Here is a 23,327-nt window from a genome sequence, read left to right as displayed (position 1 = left end):
TATATAAACGTGTATAAATTACGTTAAAATCATTCTAGCTCTAAATTATGTTAACATTTCTTTTTGTAAATTAAATTACTTGTGTACTGTGACATTCCAATAGGTTATTCTCCACGTGCAATGGTGCGTGGTTCGAGGGGGTGGGAGGATTGGAGCGCTAGGCCACCCCTCACTCGGGGACGACAGCATAGCTGAACGTAACAATAGGAAAGGGCTAATCATGGTCCGGGGAAAGGCGTAGGTCCTTATGTCCCCAAGGTAGAGTGCTGACACGTCTTCAGAAAGCCAACGCTTATCATCTCCTGAAGACAATGCTACCTTGGTCACACACTCCGTAAACACAGTGTGGCCTCGCGATCGGAAATGGTGTTGGGTCGCGAGAACCTGTGAATTTTGAAGCAAGCACTCCAGGTATTGACGAAACAGGAGTGAACGCAGTGCGCTGGCCTTGATTCCCTTGGCCTTATGCGTAGAAGACCGCCCTCCATCTTAAACCCGTAAAGCTTCGGGCGAAGACCAACAAACTCCGTGATGATATTGCCAGCGGCCTCATCATTCATCACCCCCGTTACACCCTTATTAACCAAGGGAAAGCATTGCTCATTACCTGGTGCATAATTGGAAGTATCGAAACGGGAAGCTAAATCGGGGCGAATCGAATCGTAAATGTTGTCACACACATGGTAAATTTACGAATCCGTATCCGTGTACAGGAGATGCAGAGACTGTGGAGGGAATTTCTTTTGCATGTAATTATAGTGAAAATCGTAGAGGACTAATTTTGATAAATCTAAAATGGCGACACCTATGTACAATGGTCTATCAAAGGTAATCGTCCCTTTTTGCATCTCTATGAGGACTAGATTCTCATCGATGATTCGCCGAGCCTTGAATGTCGGACGACCAATCAGCTCAGCACCCCATAAATGGAATCGTATCGTGAAGCAATGCGTATATCCTTATGCTTTCGCGTATTTTCCAAACTTTTTCCGTAAACCGAGTTCGACATTAATTTAAAAAACGATTTCTCAAAGGGGTTCGCAGCCTGGGCACAACTCTCAGCATTGAAGGCTATATAGTCCCTCATCCAGGCCGCCTGCGCAAACCGCAGCACGCGGTGAACCTGGCCGATGACCGCCCCATACTGAACATAGTGCCGCAGTGACTTGGCATGGACAACATATTTAGTATGCGGCACGAGAGTTAACAGTAATTTACTCATACACCCGTTTGGCGGTACGCCAAACACAGGGGCCAAAGGCAGATCTGATAGGTGATCGTGACAATCATCGGGAAAGGTCAAATCTACTTCCGCGAAAAATGATGTATCACCATCGATGTCAATGGTGTTGAAATCCCAACTCGTATACTCATCCTTGGGAACCCATTGGAAATTACCCACAGGAAGCTTATCCAACATTGTGTGAGCATACAGTGGTTAACATCGAAATAACAGATGTATGAAAACGGAAGGCTCGGGTCGTGACTGGAGATGTACACATTGTTAGCTTTCGCGTGACGTCGACTTACGTTTGTAATACCTCCACGAAAGGCAGACTCTAGGAAGAGGTATATGACCGGGTCGGTCACAAGTTCTAGACGCACACCGGTTTTAATTAATAGTGCATCCCATGCGAGCGAGGGAGCGGTAATGTTATGTGCGGGATCAAGCGAATAATGCTGTAGGCAAACGAAACGAAAAGACTCGAATATATTGGCCAGCAAACAAGTATGCACCTTAACGTAACTAAATGCGTACTCTTTCAATGTGGCACAATGGAAGATGTCCCAAACCTTTTGAGCGTGAGTATAGTCCAGATCACTCACGTCCGTGCCACTCATTACGTTATGGAACACATCCTTTGGTGGTAGCGAGGCAGTCTGCAAATGCTCACTAGACTTAACAAAGTCATAGGGAAACACACCTTTACGCGTAGCTAACTGAAACTGTGCATCATTCGGAAACATTGAACGGGTGAGTTTCAACTGATCCGGCGTGAGATTGCCAGCGAGAGTTTCCAGAGATGAATTAAAAAAGTTAAGTGAATCAATAAATAGAAGATGCACAGTGTGCACGCCTCCTTGCGCATTACCTGAGACTGGTATCTATTTAGTAATACATCTGTAACTCTCTAGAGTTACACCTAACACTTTGACCTCGCAGGGATACTCCACAACAAAGGAGCCGTCCGGCTGTGCAATCCGCCGTGAAACTAAATGCTTCATTAAAAAGTGGGCATCATAATTTTGCAAATTGTGGAATACCGCGACAAGCTGTTTCTTTTGCATCCTGAAAGCCAGGTTGCATTTCGAATGGGCATAACCACGTATTTCACCAGTCAAATGGCAGTGATCGAGCACATTCTGCCCAGCTAATACCTTCTTACAGATATGGCAATGTGTTTGACTCGCAAGCATTGCAGAGACGGCTGGAGTGGGCGTCTTAATAGGAATGGTCTTTGAATAAATATCACATACACACTTTGTCATTGAAACTAATTCGGCGACCATTTCAGCAATACAATTATCACCCTCGAATTGCACATACCTGGTCAAAGAGTTATCGTATCCACACACTAACAAAATGCTGCATGCATATGGTACATGTTCGTTTACCCGTGTGGTATTAGATGTCTCATCACCGGGTATACAAGTGGATATCGGCTTAAGGTATGACTCGGTGTCACAGTACGCAATAAAGCCGAGGCGATCCAGTTTTGCAATATTTGTAAACTGTATTACTTATTCTCCTCTGTAGGAAAACAGGAACGCACCGCTTGATGCTGGCTGCAGAGAAGAGTGTGTGAAGTTAACCTGTCTTCACTTGTAAAGTATTGAAGACAGCGCTCGCAAATCCATTTCTTACTATTACATCAGGACAGATGGGAATTTAATAATCTGGACAGACTCTTAATTGTTACAAAGTGTAAGTTCTCTGTCGAGTCACTAGAACGAATCGCTAAAACATTTGCATGTCTCTCTGTTCGCTCAGAGGATACACGAAGAGGCTGGATAGAGGATTCAGATTTGCCACTAAAACATTCATCAACAATACTCCCCTTGCTGTCTACGCAAGCATAAACGTTAACAGAAATATTATTGTTCCTCTCCAATGTCTTAATCTGATGGAGAGTGGACGGGAAACTCAAACCAGACGTATTGAAAGCCACAAGTGGATCCGGATACGACCTGGCTCGTTTAACATTGCCTTCCGCCGGCATCACACCTGCAATAACGGCATACAGAAAGCAATGCTGCTCGGGACATTCAATATTGACACAAGCTTTCATATTGGATAAAAACGTCGGTAATTTCGTGTGCGGCACGCCAACATTGAAAGCCCTAAAGCTTGTAAAATGTACATCCATATTAATCAATCTCTGTAGAGCCCACCCACTGCCACGAGCAGCGAAATCGCTAACGTTCCTATTGACTTCCGGAATGAATACTGAATCATAGATTTCCCCTACCTCATCAGAGAGCAGTACCGCAGCTGAGTGGGTTGTAAAATGAATTGTCTCACTCTCGCCTCCCTCCACAGATTCCTTAACATATGAAGCCGAGCGTGAAATGTAGACTTTAAAAGGGTGTACCAAGACGGAAGTTAAGGCCAGAAAGGGAACCCTACATCTCTGTAGAAATCGGTCTAAATCGGGATCAATAGACTCAACATCATTTCCGATCCGAAAGTTCACTATCCGGTTAGCAAAAGCAGAGTCCAAGATAACACTCTCCAGGGGAGGCAAGTCGCCAGCTTCACGCGGCTCCACCCCGGACGCCCGCGCGTTGTCGCGAATGTCCGATGTGGAAGCCTCACTGGGACAGGGTCGCTTCGTCTCGGGGGGAGTAGACATGGCGAGGAGGGGATAGACGGGAAGTTACGTTCAGCGGTACAAATAATGTTCTGGAAACATAAACATCATTTGTTGATATTAAAGGAAACGGTCTTGTGTATACAGAGTGAAGCCCAAGCTACTTAAGCGTGACTGAGCGCAAACTATGTGTTGCTGTAAGCATGACTGAGCGCAAGCTATGTGTACATGTTACATTGCGCGCACCGTAAACGCGACTGAGCGCACTCCCCTCCGCTCCGTGTTGTCATGGCAACGATCCTTTCCCCGCCCCGCAGTTGGGGAGGGGAGCCCGCCCCGCAGTCGGGGAGGGAGTCCGGCCAGCCAGCGGGAGAGGGTTACGCCCCGCGTAGAGTCGTGATTAATAGAAGATGTGTAATACAATTAACACTAGCGGATGAGTCTTACCTCACGTAGCATGCGCCGACATCAAATGCAAGCAATCACCTCCCGCCGGCGGTATTTATGCATGCCCAGCTAGGTCAGTCTGGGTCGGACACACTTTCACCACACGTCCGTAAACATGTACGTCACACAGACGTTTTCCGTCTGAACACATTTAAAAAAATTATTTATGTGGTTTGAAAGGTCAAGTGTGAACACATTAAAAAAAATATTTATGTGGTTTGCAAGGTCAAGTGTGAACACATTTAAAAAAAAATATTTATGTGGTTTGCAAGGTTAAGAGTGAACACATTTAAAAAAAAAATATTTATGTGGTTTGCAAGGTTAAGAGTGAACACATTAGTTATTTATGTGGTTGTCAGGGTCAAGTAGAAAGAAAAATACATAGAGACATTTTTTTCTGTTTTTAGTAGCCCACACCTGTTGGAATAGAGTTACAAACCAAATATTTTTTTACAAACGTATTACATTACTTTACATATAAAAGTTACATTGAAATTAATAGTTACATATAAACAATTTTTCGTATAAATGATATTACATTGAAATCAATAATACGTATAAACAATTTACTTTTTAAATGTTATTACATTGAAAACAATTTACGTATAAAAGTTACATTGACATTGAAACTAAAAGTTACAATATATAACGTATAAACAATTTTTATGTATAAAGATATTACATTGAAATTAAGTTTAAATGATATTACATTGTAATTAATATTTACATATTAAATAAAAAAAATTTTCTTTAAAAGGTCTGTAAGCAATTTGCGCAGTGCGGTTCTGGCAATGTCTAACACTCTTTCGTCCAATGCTTGGTCATTGCTCACCGATGGACCCAGGTCGCCCTCATCAAGGCCCCGCACTCTGCTGGAGGAAGGGTGGCATCGGCGTCTCGTCTCTACCGACGGTGGCGGTGGTGAAGTCTGGCTGCAGGCGGGCAATGGCGGATGCGTCTCGAAGGCGTGTGCGTAGACCTCTTCACTTGTTGCGGGTAGAGTTGTATCGTTGCGTAGCATACTAACGCAGCACTCGCCGAAGCCGGGGCAGGGAATCACTTCTAGAGGCAGGTCTTCCGGTCTTGGGTTGTGAATATGTTTCGAGTGCACGGTAGAGTCACATTCTTCCGTAACATGTCTCAATGCGCCCTGGCTCCACTCGCTATACTCTACACTGCCTACGCTTGGAGTTACATCTGGATATGTGTTCCGAGGATTAAAGCTAGCTATCTTTACACCGTCACTGTTTCCGCACGACTGTTCACGCACGGATCTGCGTGTCTATTTAAAACAATATTTACCAGATGAATAATTAAATGTATTATGCAATCACAGCACTCTGAACAGTTAATTGCATGAGGAGGAGTGGCATCAAACGGCAACATTTCGGTGCACGACCTGTTACTTGGGTATTTAGTTACGAAGGCACTGAGAAGTTGTTTTATTTTAATATGTAGGTTCGCCCCACTGGACACAAATGGTGACTAGAAGGCGTGTTATGCATTTGTATCCATCCTGTTGGTAATTGCATGTCATAGCGAGAATGTGATGATCCGGCACACGTCTCGACGTAACCGGATTCTTCAGCAGGTATTCTGGATGTTTCGAGGTCGTGACACGTGCATGGGAAGCGTGCATGCGGATGGCTCAAATGGACAATACAGTCTTTATCCTCACACTGAAACACGCTCACACTTCGCACAGTATTATATGGCCGTTTCGGTTCCCACCTCAATCGGAAATGCGTGTTGTCTCTGCAGTACTCGAGGTATGTGAAGGCTTTGATAATGTTTGGATTGTTTGTATCAAAAAAGCATATTCAGTATTCTATACTATGCAAACCCGCATGGGTAAGCATGTATCTTTTTTCGGTAGGGTCAAACATAGTGCATGCCTGCCTTTCACACTGTGTTGGGTCCGGCGGTAGATTCCACAGCGGGTAGAATACAGGATCATCGTGTATGTCTATAGCGTCAGGTAAATAGTCTTCATCCCAGCGCCCAACATTATGTCTTACTGCAATCGCTTCGTTCAGAGTCCTTGGTTTGCGGTTACATAACATTGTTACACGAGGGGTTTGAAGCGGATGAGTCTACACTGTAGGAAGCTGCACGATGTGTACCATCTACGATTACCATATATGGTATAGTGAATAAATCCACCGCACTTCTCTACCCAACGAACAATAGTCTCTGGCTTCGTGATGCGTGTCAGTTCACAAGTTACGGAGGAATAATCGGGGACTGAACTTATATTTTCAGTGTCGGCTGCTGCATTAAGTTCTTCTAGCGTTGTGGGGAAAGTAGTTTCTGGCCGTATATGGTGTACGACACAGTCTGACAGCTTGCAGGGTGTCTCGAGGATGTCTGGGTTCTCCTCGTCGCAGTCACTAACCCAATGATGATCAAAGTTGCATACGTGTAGCTGAAACTGACCGTCCGGGGTGATACATTGCACACGGCGGAAGCCCGGCGTTACCTCCAGGTAGTGTGCTGTTGGGTCGAACGTCATTCCCAACGGGTGTGGGCTACCGTTTACTGTTTAGCTCTGGACCACCGAGCTATGTTTATACCGACATCTCGTTTTGGTTTTTTACGTTCTCGCCGCTTGCTGCGACCTTGGAGCCTACCCCTCCTCTGACATTTCCGCTTTCTCATTGCTCTCGGCAATGTTTTCAATAATCCATGCTTTGAGGCGCCCTGTGTTGTGGCGCGACGATACCGTTCTTGTACCTCTGCGGTTGTTGCTGTATGTTTTATCTAATATCTATAATGATGGGCAGCCATATTCACTTTGAACATCCACTATGCGCACATGTTTGCGACAATGTTTAGCTAGCCAACGTATCTGTTCGGCCCCGGCGACCATTATAGTTCCAATTAGGTGTGCCGCCAAAATGTTTGGCAGACTTGTGTAGGGAAATATTACGTCTTCCCATTTCCGATTGTGGAAGTTGTTGGTGAGCCACGTGTTTGTTTGTTGATGTTTTCTAATTAAATGTTCCCACGCAAATGGTGGTTGAAACGAGCGCGTAATCACATTCCCTTCAGAGTCTGCGATACTAACTTCCTTAACGATAAACCCGTGCTGCGAGAAGAAGCCTTAGAGGTTAACACACTTCGCCATGGCAGCTGAGACACGACTGAACATACATCGCGTTTAGCTCATTATTTTAATACTTTGATCCCTTGGGTTGTACGATACTAATCTATCGTGTAGAATAATTGCGTATGCCTGTGTTAGCGGCGGTATATTGTTTGCTGCGGTAATGTCTATTTTACAATCTATAACAGTTGAGGTTAGTTTTTCGTTTTGACATGACACGTCGAATACAAAGAGAGGGGCGTTATCTTTAAATCCCTCCGGGTCAAGTAGAGGCGTATTTAGTCTACCGTAAAAGCTCGCTTGAAAGTCCGAGTACATATTATATGCAAGTAGGTAGTATCCATTCGTAAAGTTTATTGCTAGGTCCGAATATGGATACGACTCAGAATAAAGATAGACCTTGATATTTTGTAAATTACAATGATCGAATTTAGATTTGTTTGCGGCTAGAATATTATGCCTGCTGGTTTGAAATCCACTATTATATAACGGGGGTGTTCGCTGGAGAAGCTAGATTTTACAGCCCAACTGACGCTCTGTGATGGTGGTAAACTCGGGTAAACTTCTACCCCCCACGATATGAAAGCCATATCTATGTCACGGCCTTTTTCAACCATTTTCAACAGCCGTGTGCGCTGGGCGGGGCTTACCGTTACAAGCGGAACAAGCCAGTCGATAGATTGCAAACTTAATGTCACTTGCTGTGGCTGATCGCTTGTGTCCATTCGAGCGTCAATATAACTGTTTGCGGTGATTATAACGAGTGTTTGTTTACAATTTATTAATATTTGTTTATAGTCTTCTGCAAAGCCTAGAAACTGGTTCAACGGAACGCATATTTCAAACTCGCCTTGCGCTGTAAATGGTAATCTGTAATAGCCATCCGGACACCATCCCACCCTATTTCTTACGGATTTTTCATCACGCATGCGCGATAAATAGTTATTCACAGTTGTCACAATTCCAACTTCGTGTACCTCGTCGATTGTCATGCCGTTAAGTTCGAATGATATTCGATTTATCATATGTAGTATACCATTGTTAACGATTTTTGCATTGTCTGGTTTCTGCCCGTTTGGTTTCGTGAATGCACTGCGAATTCGCAGAAACGATTTAGCAATGTGCGTATTTACGTCAGAGTTTTGTATTGCTATAACTATCTCGGAGCTTGGCTCGTACGGTCCCGCAATGTATGGTTTGTATGTGTGCATTTCACATTTTGAGACTGCATCGTAAAACTGCGGTGATTGTTTCACATCGAGTATACTATATTCCATTTGGAAATTCTTTGAAACCTAATTTTTCTAGGAACCTCACGTTGGCAGGTGTTAACCGCTTGATGTTTGCTTTCGTACTGGCTCTATGCTTGCTCACCCCTGCCCCTTTATGCAAACCAAAGTATCTTACCCCAATATTTTTTTCAAATGTAAGCGTTGTGTAATCACCTCGTTTATAAAGTTGATAAATTTACCGTTCTGGTCTACCACTCTAATAACCAACTCTCGTATTTGTTGCACGGTAACCGGACTGTAAATGAGTGTTTGAGGCGTATCACTGAGCTTATATCCTGGAGGAACGTTCGGGGAAAATTCGTGTATCGTACTGTTTGGTTTTCCATTAAGGAATCTGTGGCCAATAATATTCGCCGTGATTCTAATCACATTTACCGGCATCACGTTTACGGGCTGGGTCGACTCGTGAATTTTATTCGCCTCGTAGACTTCCGGTTCGCATCCAAGCATCGGGGCTAGGGATTAGTTGCCGGTGCAGTCGATTTGTGCATTGCTGAGCAAAACGCATTGTAAAGTGTTTGGATTACCTTTCAACGAAAACATTATGTCTGTGGGTAGGTGTTGTTTAATATACGTTTCAATGTCTAAGACTTCGTAGGAACCTATTGGTAATTTAATTTCTCGCGTCATCTCTTCGTTCTTCAGCTTGTACCTAAACATCCGGTTGTTTTCGTCCACGTTCGGGATGGAATTGTATACGGTAAAATCCACGAGAGCGAGCTGCCATAACCCGTCACTTACGTCGATCGGTGGGAAGTGTGTTGAACACAGTTCCAACGTGTTTCCACTTAGTATTAGCATGATGGACATGTTCTTACGAAGCCGGTTCTCTTATATACCGAGATGAGAAACTTTATGCACAAGTGTCCGCAGTTGAATTAGTTTAACTTTTGCTGTCTATCGTAATTATATGTTATTTTGCAGTCTCTCAGGTATCGCTGCATTTCTAAAGGGGGCGGCAGGTCTACAACACTATCGTAGTACCGAGCCGTACGACCGGCCTTGGCATATGCTACCCAATGCGTTCCGGGCCCCTTACTCTTATCTAAATTAATAATACCGCTCTCGTTGTGATATGGTTTTGTGGGTAATTTATCCTTCATAAACACATTTCTAAAATGTGGAATTTTTAATTTCCTAATTGCTGTCTTTAAGTCTGTTGTGGTAAGGGCTTGCTTTGGCAGGTTACTCAGTATCCTCATTCCTTTTCCCGCCCCTCTTCCTTCTTCTCCGCTTAACCCCTCCCCCTGACTTTGGGTAGGGACGCAGGTATAGGCCCGAACCGTTTTTTGCAAGCGCCCGCATTTTACTATTGTGCTCTGCTTTGTTCACGGTCTTGGCTATACCTGCCGCTCCGCCAATCAGGCTGCCTAGCGCTGCCAGCGATGGGAAAATGAAAGGTAGTAGCCCGCCTTTTTTCGCGCGGTTTTTCTTTGTTGAGACGCCTCCGACAATCTTACGTTTTACCCTTATTATCTTATTGACTCCCCACGCTGCTATCTTTTCACCGAATTTTGTTGCGGGATTCTTTGCTATTTGTGCGGCTTGGTTCGCTAATATACCGTCGGCTATATGTCTGTCACTTAGGTTATTACTTTTAGAATAGCTAATATCGTGGAGACGACACGCCTCGTCAAGGGAATTGACTCCTGTATCGCCGCGTGCTATCCTCTTGGCGAGTGTTGTTCCCGGATGGCAGAAATTATATCCTGGCAGATTTACTTCTACTGGCAGCTTGTTAATAACAGAGTTTATTATTCCTCCACCTCTTTGTACCTTCTTTCGTGTACAACGCATAACACTATACTGATTCGAGTTGGTATAAGTACGCTGTTTTTATAGTTTTCTGTTTAGTTGCGAAATGGAAGTAGTGCCACAGCGCGAGTATCTACCTGTGCGGATTACACAGGCTGATGAAGCTAGTGCTCGTAAGTCGCGGCATGGTTCTTTATTTCCTTCGACAATAAGATGTTTGATTGTCGGTCCGTCTGAATGCAGATAAACGTGTGTCCTACTAAGTTTACTTTAGGAACCGAATGGTCTTCGGTTCGAGAATGTGTATCTATATTTAAAATCGCTGCACCAACCAACATATAAACGGCTGGCTACGGTTTTTAGAGAGGTGGAAGGTTTAGGATTTTTCCCGTATACTGAAAATGCGGATGTGGTACCTCCTAGCGAGGCCAGGGCCAATTCAGTGTTTGTGTTTGACGATATAATGTGTGAGAAACAAGGAATCATACAACAGTATTTTTCTTTGGGTCGACACGCACATGTTGATTGTTTTTACCTAGGCCACCTTATGGCAGAATACCTAAATATTTGCTTCGTGATAATGCGAATGTTATCGTGCTTTTCCGCATAGATATGCTTAATTTGCGATATGCCTACGATGATCATGTAATCAGTGATATGGAGTTTCGCACCTTTAAGGATATGTGCTTCTTGTGTTGGAAAAATGAACATGGTTTTCTTGTTATCTTAAAGGATTATCCTTTACTTAATGGCAGGTATGGTTGTGGTTTTGATCATTTTATTGTTGCGAGTCATTGAAGGATGTCCTACAGCGTATCAAAGTTTGGAGGTGGTCCTCTGAAACTTCAGCTTGACTCGTGTATATCTCGCGATCTTGATGGGAATTGTGATTTTGGCGGAAAACTTTTAAAGCGTGTGGGTATGCCAAAGGATGCTGGAAATGGCGCGAGTAAACATTATATCGACTCGGTCGCGAGTGTAATCACTTGCACGGTGACGGAGGAGCTGTTGCGTCCGTTTACGAAGCTCAATTCATAGTTAGTCAATGTACGGGATGTGCAGGTTGGTATTATCGAGTTTTTAAGTAATATGGAGGTGAAGGAGCAGCGGTCTGTAGACCAAATCACTTCTCGTCTGTCGGTACTGCCAACAAAGTTGGGTGATATGTATGTTACTTTGTTGGAGAACAAACTCTATCTTTTTGAGAATACGGTTATAGAAAAGGTAAACGGTATCTTGATGGAACTGGTATTGAAACTTTCCGCTAGTGGTGCTGACATTTCGCAACGTGTTTCTCAATTGGCTCGTACTATTGGTGTTGTTAAGAATGGTGTTGATGGACTGGTTTCTGCATCGACTGCGAGGACTGTTTCTAAGTGGCCCACACCTCAGAGACCGCCTCCTAAAACTTAGACATTTTGTATCTAAAAAGGCTTTATGCGTATGGTTAACTTCAATCATGTCTGCCGAGGCAAACGCTTTAGATCATGTCATACGGAACATACGTGCCAAATATATTTTGGCTAAGCGAGCGCGATTGGAGAGGGATGCGATTAATCAGGAAATGTTCAAATCTGTTAATTCGCGTTTGGATAAGCTTGGACAGTCGTTTGTGCAGTCTATCCCGCAATGTGATATTGTTCCGAAACAAGAGTCTTCGGAGGTGAAGCCAGAACCGGTAATGAGTGATGGTTATGATTCTGACACTAGTATACATCACAATGTTATGAATGATTCATTGGGTGAATTACAGTCTTACTTACGGAGCTACAACCTTCGCTCGGGTGATGGGACCTACGGTCTCTATAAACGCAACAACCATTGGTTCTTAGGGGATACAGAAGTATTTTTTCACGATAATAATTTAATTCGCGTCAACGAAGAATTGATACAGCCTGCTCCAGGCTTATTCGAATTATTGTTTCGCTGAGTCTGCGATAAAAAACAATACGGACATTTACTAGATATTACAAATGCTTATTATAAAAGAAATGATCCTACGATGTAACGTTATTAAAGCTAAATGCATGCAAAGTTTGATATCATTAAAGGATTGTTTCCGAATATTGACTCATCTCAGCGAGGAAGTGGTTTGTTACAAAAAACATTGGATTTGCAACACACAAAGCAATTTATCTATTGGGACAACCCGAACCAGCTTATTGCTTGCCTCAGATTACTAATGGCCTCGCAAGCCGCTGGCCATACCGGACATAGCAACGAGGTGATATCTATTCTTGAAGAGTTGAAGGAAGCTGGATATATCGCGAAATGAGTATCGCACAACGTGGGATTTCTAATGATTTGCATCGCGGAGTTCGCAGAATTTTTCCTCGTAGACCTGTGTTGACCTATGGGCTTCGCGATTTATTACAGGTTAATTTGGGGAGATGATTCCGTACAGCATGATAAATAGCCGTTTTTAAGTACATCCTTACTGCTATAGATGTTTATAGCAAACGTGCTTATGCGGTTCCAGTTAAACGAAAGACTGGAATATTAGTCACCGCTGCCATGAAGAGTATTTTAAATGAGGCGGGAAGTTTTAAGAATATTCAAAGCGATGCTGGAGCGGAATTTTACAATAAACATTTTCAAGCATTAATGCAAAAGTATGCAATTAATCATTACTCTAGTTATAGCGAAGTCAATGCGTCTGTTGTAGAACGTTTTAATAGGACTTTAAAGGATATGCTTTACCGTGAGTTCTCGGCACAAGGAAATTATAAATGGCTTACACTTTTACCGAAATTACTTTCTGTCTACAATAATAGGTTCCACCGCACTATAGGCATGGCTCCGAATGCTGTGAGGGATAACTCTTTGCTACAAACAGTTTACAGATATGTTAAGAAAATAGATTCTAGACGGTTAAAGGCTCGCGTGGGTTTGTACGTACGTATATCAAAACACAAGACGATGTTTGAGAAGGGATTAAAACCGAGGTGGTCGCACGAAGTTTTCAGAGTGGTCAAAGTTATGAATAATTTTCCACGTGTGTTTCATTTGAGTGATTTGGACGGTAATGAAATTAGAGGCGGTTTTTATGGTCCTGAGATTCAAGTACCTGCTTATCCCGATACTTATTTAGTGAATAAAATTCATAAAAAGTGTGACGAACGTTTCCTAGTGTCGTGGAAAGGTTTTCCCGTTTCCGTAAAGACTTGGATTACTTACCGTGACGTTCGCCAGTAGGTTTGTGGGTCGCCCGTCATTTCCCCTCCGGCTTTGTTTTTCGACCTTGCCGCCTGTGTTCGGCATAACAACTTTCCCCCTCCGGCGTTCGCGGACGAGTCCGGGTGTTGAGCTTTCACCTTCCCCCTCCAGTCACGCGCCGCATCGGTAAACACTTTCACTAGCATCAGGCATTTTGTCAACAGGTCCCCGCAAACGCAGCGCGGCCACCGGTGTGAGACCATGCTTCCCTACACAACATTTAATTTATATTTATTAGTTACATGTCGCCGGGGTGGGTGGGGTGCATTCCGGTGAGTTTTTATTTTATGTATGCTTATTTGCTTTGTGTTGCATCTACATTTTATTTTTAATTACTGAACGCTTCGTGTTAACTGTATGGGGTCCCTTAATACATTCCCTGTCGCACGAGCGAGGCTTCCAGCACGGCGTTTGTAACTCGACATAAAGTAATAGTCACTATGCCTAACACATTGGCCGGGAGCCAATTACTACACAGTGTTTGTACATTTATTATAAAATTTAACTTTGCTTATTTTCTATATTTATAATATTATAAATTTTACTCGATGTAAAGTAATAGTAACTATGCTTAACACATTGTTTGCACAATATTATAAATTTAACTATGCTTAATACTATTTGAGCGTGGGCTACCACAATAGAGATCCTACATTTTTTTTATCTATGCTTATTACTTAAAACATTTTTTTAAAGACATTATTATGCTTATAATATGGTGTGGGGATTATAATTGCGCAGTTTATGAGTGACGCTCCAGCAGACATCTCACTCTCTTTGCGCGGGATTTTGAGGTTATGTTTATTTAGTCATAGCTAATATGGCGGGTGGGGTTTTAAGAATTTTTTTTTTCGAAATTTGATGGTTGGGAATTACACATTGCGGTTAAGCATACTCGGAGTGGAGAGGGTTTAGTCATAGCTAATATGGCAGTAATTGATTTTAGAATAATTTTTTTTCTAAATTTAAGCATAACTAGTATGGCATTTTTTTTTAATTTAAAGACATGGCGGTTAAGCATAATGGTGGGGGTTTTAGGCATACTTGGGGTGGGGGTTTATAGACATATTTTTTTTCCTCGAAATTTAAACATAGCTTCTTTTAAGCATATATATTTTTTTAATTTAAAGACATGGCGGTTGTGGAGTGGTGGGGGTTTGCTTTTTAGAAATTTAGGTGTAGCTAGTATGGCAGGGTCTTTAAGCATATTTTTTTTAAAGACATGGCGGTATTTTCTTTTCCAAATTTAAATATGGCGGTTGCTTCTTTTGGGGGTGGGGGTGGGTTTATAGACATATTTTTTTTTCTCGAAATTTAAGGGTTTAGACATAGCTAGTATGGAGGAATTGCTTTTAGAAATTTAAACATAGCTTCTTTTAAGCATAATTTTTTTTTTGGAAATTTAACGGTAAGCATAATGGTGGGGGTTTATAGACATAAATATTTTTTTGAAATTTAAGCATAGCTAGTATTACTTTTCGAAATTTTAAAGTCATAGCTTCTTTTAAGCATAGCTTCTTTAAAGCATATCTTCGTTATTTAATTCCCCATACTTCATCTGGTTCCGTGGTCTAGTGGTCAAGGCGTCCGCCTCCTAACTACGACGTTGGTGCATCCCAGGGATCGAATCCACCTGCCGCCCGGGATTTTTTGTATACAATTCCCACCTTCGGAGCGATGGTGGCGCGCTCCGGTAACTAAAGGCTGAACTAAGATGGCGGCCTCCAGCAGACGTAAACAACATGGCGGCTTCCAGTGGCTGCGACAGTGGCGCGCCCTGGTAGCCAATGTCAACAACAATGACAGCCTCCATGAAACAAGATGGCGGCCCCCAGGGGGAACTGGGGCCATTGTTTACATTTCAATGTTTACATTGGTCACAGTATTTTTACTCCCCCTACTTTGACATTATATTGTTTTTTATTGTGTGCATCTTGTTATTCACCTTTTACTTGGCCCCTGTACTCCTTCACTGTCTTGCCACATTCACTTTGTTAGTTAACCGAGACCCACGATCCTGTAATTATTTCAGAACTTGAACTAGTTGCAGGGCCGGTGCAAGGTAAATTGGCGCCCTAGGCGAAAAACCTTAACCCCCCCCCTCCCCTCGCTGGACACCCGAAAAAAAAATTTCCTTGCCTCAAAATACATAACGTTAGCCTAAGATTTTGTCAACAATCAAATGTAAGCAGGCTTGTGTTGTTTTTTTTTTTTACTTTTTTACCTATTACAAATCATAAACAGGTCCCCGTGGACTTTAAATAATTATTTATATCAATATGAACATTCCAAACTGTTACAAAAATCCATTTTCATCTAGTTTCAATAATCGCGAAACATATTATATCAGCTGTTATGTGTCATGCTGCGCAGCCCCCAGCTACTTGGTGCCCTAGGCGGTTGCCTAGTTCGCCTATATGGACGCGCCGGCGCTGTCTAGTTGTTGCAATAGGTCCACGACTTCCTTCTTCACTTTCATCACTTTCAAAAACAAGTTTTTCAACCACTTTGCTAAGCCTACCGTTTCCTTCTTCTTTCTTGCTTTTAGTCAATATGCCTAGTTCTTTCTCAGCTTTACGTCGAGGCCTACTGTTTTTCATTTTTTTGTTTTCTTCTTCTTTTAGTCTTTCTTGAACTTCTTCAGATGTAAGCACTTTTCCAACACTGTTTTGTACTCTTCGTCGTTTCCGCTTTGAATTTGCCTATGCTGCCTTCACCTCTGCTGACTGTACAGGTGATAATGTTTGAATGATTGCTTCTCTTAATTTCTTCATTGGTGATGAATAGGGTTCATTAGTAGGACTATGCGTAGTCATTGATGATGATCCCAGTAAGTTGTTTGCTTTGGAGTTGCTTCTTGATGGGCCTGGCAAATTTAAGTCATCATTTGGGTTGTTAGGCCTGTTTGATGAGGTATTTTCAGGCACAGGCATCACCACTAATTCTACAGATACAGTTTTACTTATAAGGGCATCTTTATTAACTGGGTAGAGTCCAGAACCCTTAAAGCCACCAAACAAATGTTCAGCTTTGAAAGAAACTGCCATAAGTTTCTTTAGAAGACTGGGAAATAAAGCTTTATCTTTTTTTTTTCAAGCGGGACTCACGGTACCAGGTTCGCAGGATGTCACTCCAAGTGTTCTTCATGGGAGCAAACACACCTACATCTAATGGCTGAAGGGCATGAGATGTATTTGGATGAAGGCAGAGAAGAATAAAGTTGTGTTCTCTGGCTGTATATGTAACATTGTAGGTCAAATGACTGCCATGACCATCAAAGATGACCAGTATTGGCTTTTAAATGTGTTTTACTTTATTGACAAATGCATTGAGCCACTTTTAAAATATGTAGTCTTGCATCCAACCAGATTCTGTGACACCATATAGCGCACCAGTGGGTCCATTTTGAACCCAAGTACTTTGCAAGGCTCCAGTCCCTTTGAAAATGACACAAGGTGTATAATGTTCACCATCCGCATTTGCCACAAAAAGAACACTCCTCCTGACCGAGAATAGGCCACTCTAGCACTCTTTGGTAGAAAAACTTTACCTTTTGTTATAAATAAGAAGTTCACTGCAGTTTTATCATCTTGAGTCTTTAATTGCACATCTGTACAAGCTTACACTTTTACATTGTTCCAGCCACACAACATGGCCGCCCGGCTGTTGGTTAACATGTGGCCAACATGACATCTTACATCTCCTTTACTATATATGGATTGACACTAATGGCTGTTTACATACAAAATTTACACCCAATAAACTACAATCAGTTCACATAGTTACATGGCTCAACAACAGTATCTGTTTACATTTCAAGTTTACATACAAAACACTACAATTAGCTCACATGCAACTGTGACTGTTTACATTTCCATATGTCTACAACTAATTTACATAATCCTCTAAATAGCGAGGCCTTCTAATAGCCCTTCCTGGCCTAAGGGTTGGCAATGAATCGAGCATTGTTTATTCACTACCACTGATGGAATCAGAACCCAGATCAATAATAGAAGTAGCACTTTCACAGTCTCTTGGCAAGTCAGAATCACAACCTGAAGGCACATTATTTATTTATTTTCTTTTTCTCCAGTAGACAGTGCCATCTAATGTCTTAAGCAAATAAGAGCGAGGTGTATCATATTTACTAACAATAGTGGCTGGGTTCCACATATTACCTTGTTGAACTCTAATAAACTGATTTGGATGCAATTCAGGGAGGGCTTTCGTACCCCTATCAAAGTAAAACTTCTGATTTTCCTGACGTGCCTGTAATACATCAGGAACATCAGCATGAATGTGTGGTTTAAGAAGATCTGAGTGAGTGGGAATTTTGGACTTCAATCGACGGTGCAACAGCATTTGAGCTGGGGACAGTTGAATACCAGGAATAGGAGTATTTCTGTATTCAAGTTGTGCTAGAGATAAGGGGATTTTACACCCTGATACCTTCTGTAACATACGCTTTGCAATATCCACTGCTTTTTCAGCAAGCCCATTAGACTGAGGGTAGTGTGAACTAGTGGTTTTAACTTTAAAATTCCAACATTCAGCAAACTTCTTAAATTCATAGCTGTTAAAAGGCACATTATCAGAGACAATTAAATCTGGACTACCTAAACTAGCAAAAACATGTTCCAACTGTTTGATTGCTTCAGTTGATGATTTATCTGTAAGAAGTTTCACTTTTAACCATTTATAGTAGTAATTGATGACAACTAAGAAATTCTTCTCTGCGGACTGTAAGATATCCATTCCCAAATGAGCCCAAGTCCGGTCAGGTATTGGATGTGGCATCAATGGCTCCTTAGTGTTGCATCTTTGATAGGTTTGACAAACTTCACATCTACCAACAAGTATTTCAATGTTCGGGGACATATTAGGCCAGTAAAGTGCCTCTCTGGCTCTGGCTTTACATTTACTGATCCCAAAGTGAGTTTCATGGATTAAAGATAGCATGGCTGGTCTCAGAGATGCAGGCACAAATATTTTTAACCCAACAAAAATCAAGCCATTTACTACTTCCAACAAATGCTTTAACCTCCAAAACATTTTATAGGAATCAGGTAACAACTATTTTGAAACAGGCCAGCCATCAGAAATAACCTTCATGAGGGCCGAGAGTTGGGGTTCCTGTGTTGTAGCTTCTCAAACTGCTCTTTTTTTCTTCAGACATGGGTAGATTGGGCACCAATGAATGAACTGAAAACTGCAAGTCATCATGGGAGTTATCATCACTTCTTATAAATGCCCGAGACAAAGCATCTGCAACATACATTTCAGACCCTGGTTTGTGGACAACTGTTACTGAATATTGCAGCAATTTAAGCCTCTTATTCTGAATGCGAGGTGTCAACACATTTAAGTCCTTATTCATGATGCCTACATGTGGTTTATGATAACTGTGAACTGTTACTGGCCTCCCATACGTAAATTCATGAAACCTTTCACAAGCAAATTTTACAGCCAAAAATTACAATTCAACTGGTGCCCACTTCTGTTCAGAGCTAGTTAGACTCCTTGATGCAAATGCAATCAGCTTGTCATTCTGTAAGGCACAGCAGCCTATTCCCAGAGAGGATGCATCAGTTTGGATTATGAGTTCCAGGCTTGGGTCATAGACCCAGGGCCGGCACATCCATATAGGCGAACTAGGCAACTGCCTAGGGCGCCAAGTAGCTGGGGGTGGCGCAGCACGACACATAACAGCTGATATAATATGTTTAACGATTATTGAAACTAGATCAAAATGGATTTTTGTAACAGTTTGGAATGTTTATATTGATATAAGTAATTATTTAAAGTCCACGGTGACCTGTTTATGATTTGTAATAAGTAAAAAAAGTAATAATAAAACAAAGCCTGCTTACATTTGATTGTTGACAAAATCTTAGGCTTATGTGATATATTTTGAGGCAAGGAAAATTTTTTTTGGGGTGTCTGGCCGTGGGGGGGGGGGTGGTGGGGGGGGACATTAAGGTTTTTCGCGTAGGGCGCCAATTTACCTTGCACCGGCTCTGCATAGACCCCTAAAACAGGTACAGAAGAAGTGAGATTTTTCAACAATTCAAATGCCGAATCTTGTTCACCTGACCACTGCCAAGGTTATCGCTGTGAGTAAAGAGTCTCAAAGGAGCAGAGACTTTTGCTAGATTAGAAATGAATCTTCCTACATACTTTACTAAGCCAAGAAAACGTAACAACTCTGTCTTATTACAGGGCACTGGCATGGACACAATAGCTTTAACATGTTTTGTTTCTGGCTCAATACCTTGTGCAGAGATTACATTTCCAACATAGCTTACACGAGATGCTTGATACTGAAACTTAGATTTATTATGCTTGACATTACATTCTCTAGCTCTGCACAACACCTTATGAACTATTGACTCTAAATCAGACTGAGTGTTTGCTCTCATAATAATGTCATCAAAGTATATTTCAACTCTATGAATATCACCAAATATCTCAGGTGTTTTCCTCTGAAATATCTCAGGAGCAAAAATAATTCCAAAAGGGAGGTGATTAAATTTAAACCTCCCAAATGGTGTTACAAAACAACACAGCTCTGAGCTTGCCTTATCAAGAGTAACCTGTAAAAAACCATTAGACAAATCACATGTTGCATAGTACTTGAACCCTGCCAGCCTTGAGGCGAGGTCTTCTGGAGAGGGAATAGGATGCATTTCCTGCTGAATGGCTTTATTAAGGCTATTGGGATCAAGACATATTCTCAGGTCCCCATTTGGTTTTTCAACTATCACCAGGTTGTTTACCCATGCCGTCGGACTTGTTACTTTGGAGATGACACCCGCCTTCTCAAGTTCTGTCAAAGCTATCTTCAGTCTATCAAATAAACTACGTGGAACTCTCCGACAAGGGTTAGAAACTGGAGATGCATTAGGATCAACATGAATAGTAAGTGGCTTACCAGGAAACTTTCCTAATCCTGTAAATACATCTTGGAACTCATGTTGTAAGTCCTCCTTAGATGATCCAAAATGTTGATTGATAGCACTGACACGCTGGACCAGGTGCAGTTTCTGGCAGGCTTCCAAACCCAGAAGAGGAACAGCTTTATGAATGTCCACAACTTCAAACTGTAGGTAATGTAGATTATTGCGCACAACACATGGCAGTGTGATAGACCCTAAGTGAGGTATTTCAAACTCCCCATACGCTCGCAAAACGGTGCCGTTCTTTTGAATGTGATTATCACCTACACCGAGTTTACCGAGCAGAACAAGCGGCAATGCGTTGACTTGCGCAGCCGTGTCAAGCTTGAATTGTACAACTGTGGATACAAAAGTGATTGGTTCCCACCACGACTGATTATCACGAGGAGTGGGTACACCAACTTCAGATATGTATAGGTACTGATTAGGATTATAGACAGTTTCATCTTGATGTGACAGTGATTCTACATCCACAGAGACAGCATTCGCTTGACATAGGTTAGGCTGCCTATTGTGTTTACTATGATCTGTAGATTGTTCACGGGCCGATGGATTCTTACACACTGCTGAGAAATGATTTTTCTGGTGACATTTAGAACATGTTTTATTAAAAGCCGAGCACTGCTTCTCACGTCCATGATTGTATCCACAATAACCACAATTACGACCGGGCAGTTGCCTAACATAACCTGATTTTCCCCGACTTTGAGGTGACTGAACTGACAATACATCCTTAGATGAACTTGCATTTGGATTCCCTGTGGTGCCTTGCATGGCTTTGAGCTGAATACGACTTGCTTCAGCAGACCGGCACACATTTACATCTTTGTCAAGAGTCAAGTCGTCTCCACCTTGAAGCAGCTTCTTTTGCATAACAGAGTCGTTAATTCCCGCCACTAATATGTCCCAGCACAAAAAACTTTCTTGCTGGTCGAACTCACACACACACACGTGAAATATTTTTAAGATCAGTAACAAACTGTTCTATTGCCATACCTTCTGGCATCCTCGAAGTCAAGAACTGGAACCGATGATACAGTAAATTTTTCCGTGGCGAACAATACTTATCAAATCGTGCAATCACTGTTTCAAACTTCTCCCGTTCGGTTTCAACGAGGTTGAATGAGTTGTAAATCTCAATCCCTTTATCTCCGATAGCATTAAGCAAGAGTGCAACTCGTAGAATCTCGGCAAAATCGTTATCTTTAAAACTTACAGATACATGTTGAATTTTTGCTTCCAAAAGGTCCAGTTTTGTCTAGGTTACCCTCGACACAAAGGTGATCGGGTGGTTTCGCAAACTTGTCCATTTTGGTCTTGATGGCGAGCCGAACGAACTTTCTACATTCGCAACACGAACACAAATAACCCTACACCTGACACCATGTTATAAATTAATAAATAAGTTCACTACAGTTTTATCATCTTGAGTCTTTAATAGCATGTCTGTACAAGCTTACACTTTTATTTTGTTTCAGCCACACAACATGGCCGCTCGGATGTTGGTTAACATGTGGCCAACATAACATCTTACACCTTTTGTAGGATCAGTTGCGAGACCTGTCTCATCAAGGTTAAAAATCCGTTTTGGGTGTACATTCAGATTATTGTTGTCAAGAACCTGCTGATAAAGTGTAAAAAACTCTCTGACAACCAACTGAGAAAGACCTTCTGCTCGTGATTTTGTTAAAAGCTCAGGTTTTCGCCTAACAAGATCATCTTTCCACCTTTTTTCAAATGCAACAATGAAATCATATCCTGGCATGTCGTCTTTGAAAGGTGTCTTTCTGTCAACAGATTTCACGTAACTGTTCACCATGTATTTTACATCTTGTCTGTCCAGGGGATATCCACATTTTTCAGTGTACACTAAAGCACCAATAATGTATTGCTCTTCTTCTTTCGATAGGACTGTACCCCTGCCAGCACCCTGATAAAAAGGTGGACATTCATGCCACCGCCTCAATGTTTCATATGGAATGTTGAATTTTTTTGCTGCTGCATACACTGAGGAGCCCCTTTTCACTTCTTCGTTGGCATTTTCAAGATCACTGGACCCATATGTAGGTGTTCGTTTCTTAACATACGTACGAGGCATGATCTGAAACAAAAATAGAAATATTGTCAGACATGCCCTAGTCAATCTATAAACAATAAGTATACCCAAATTACCCTATGTTTATAAATGGTAATTTGCAAAAAGAACTATTGATGCCATAGAATGTGCACTAAACATGTAGGCTATAATTTATACACACCAGAATTCTATCAATGTTATCTATCATAACTGGTTTCTCAATAATATTGCACTGATGTGATGAGTAGGCCTAGGTACCTAACTTCAGACCCTTGTAAACAATAAAAAACAAAATTTCTTTCAACAAGCACCACTGTGACCGAAACAACCTTCTCACATTTTCCCATAGATAGGCCTACACATGAAACAAATACATATATTTTTTACATGTCGGTAATAAGACTGTGTTAGGTTTTATTTAATAATTTCTGAGTTATACTCAAATTACCCCGCACTATAACCAAATTACCCCGTCCCACCCTACCCAAATTACCCCATGTTTATAAATGGTAATTTGCAAAAAAACTATTCATGTCATATTATCTAATTTAATATACAGTGCACCAAACATATATAATGTATACATACCTGAATTTTATCAATGTTTCATAACTGGTTTCTGAATAATTTTGCACTGATGTGATGAGTAGGCCTACCTAACTTCAG

General features: G+C 41.8%; 1 protein-coding gene across 3 annotated transcripts in view; it reads left to right on the top strand.

The window, feature by feature from the left end:
- Positions 1-23,327, top strand: part of LOC134527286 (rab11 family-interacting protein 4A) — a 620,480-nt gene that overhangs the window by 94,575 nt on the left and 502,578 nt on the right. The window lies entirely within an intron of this gene.

This window comes from Bacillus rossius, chromosome 1, assembly GCF_032445375.1.
Source record: "Bacillus rossius redtenbacheri isolate Brsri chromosome 1, Brsri_v3, whole genome shotgun sequence".
Taxonomy (NCBI): Eukaryota; Metazoa; Arthropoda; class Insecta; order Phasmatodea; family Bacillidae; genus Bacillus; species Bacillus rossius.
Note: the sequence above shows the minus strand (reverse complement) of the source record. Positions and strands in the feature narration are given on the sequence as shown.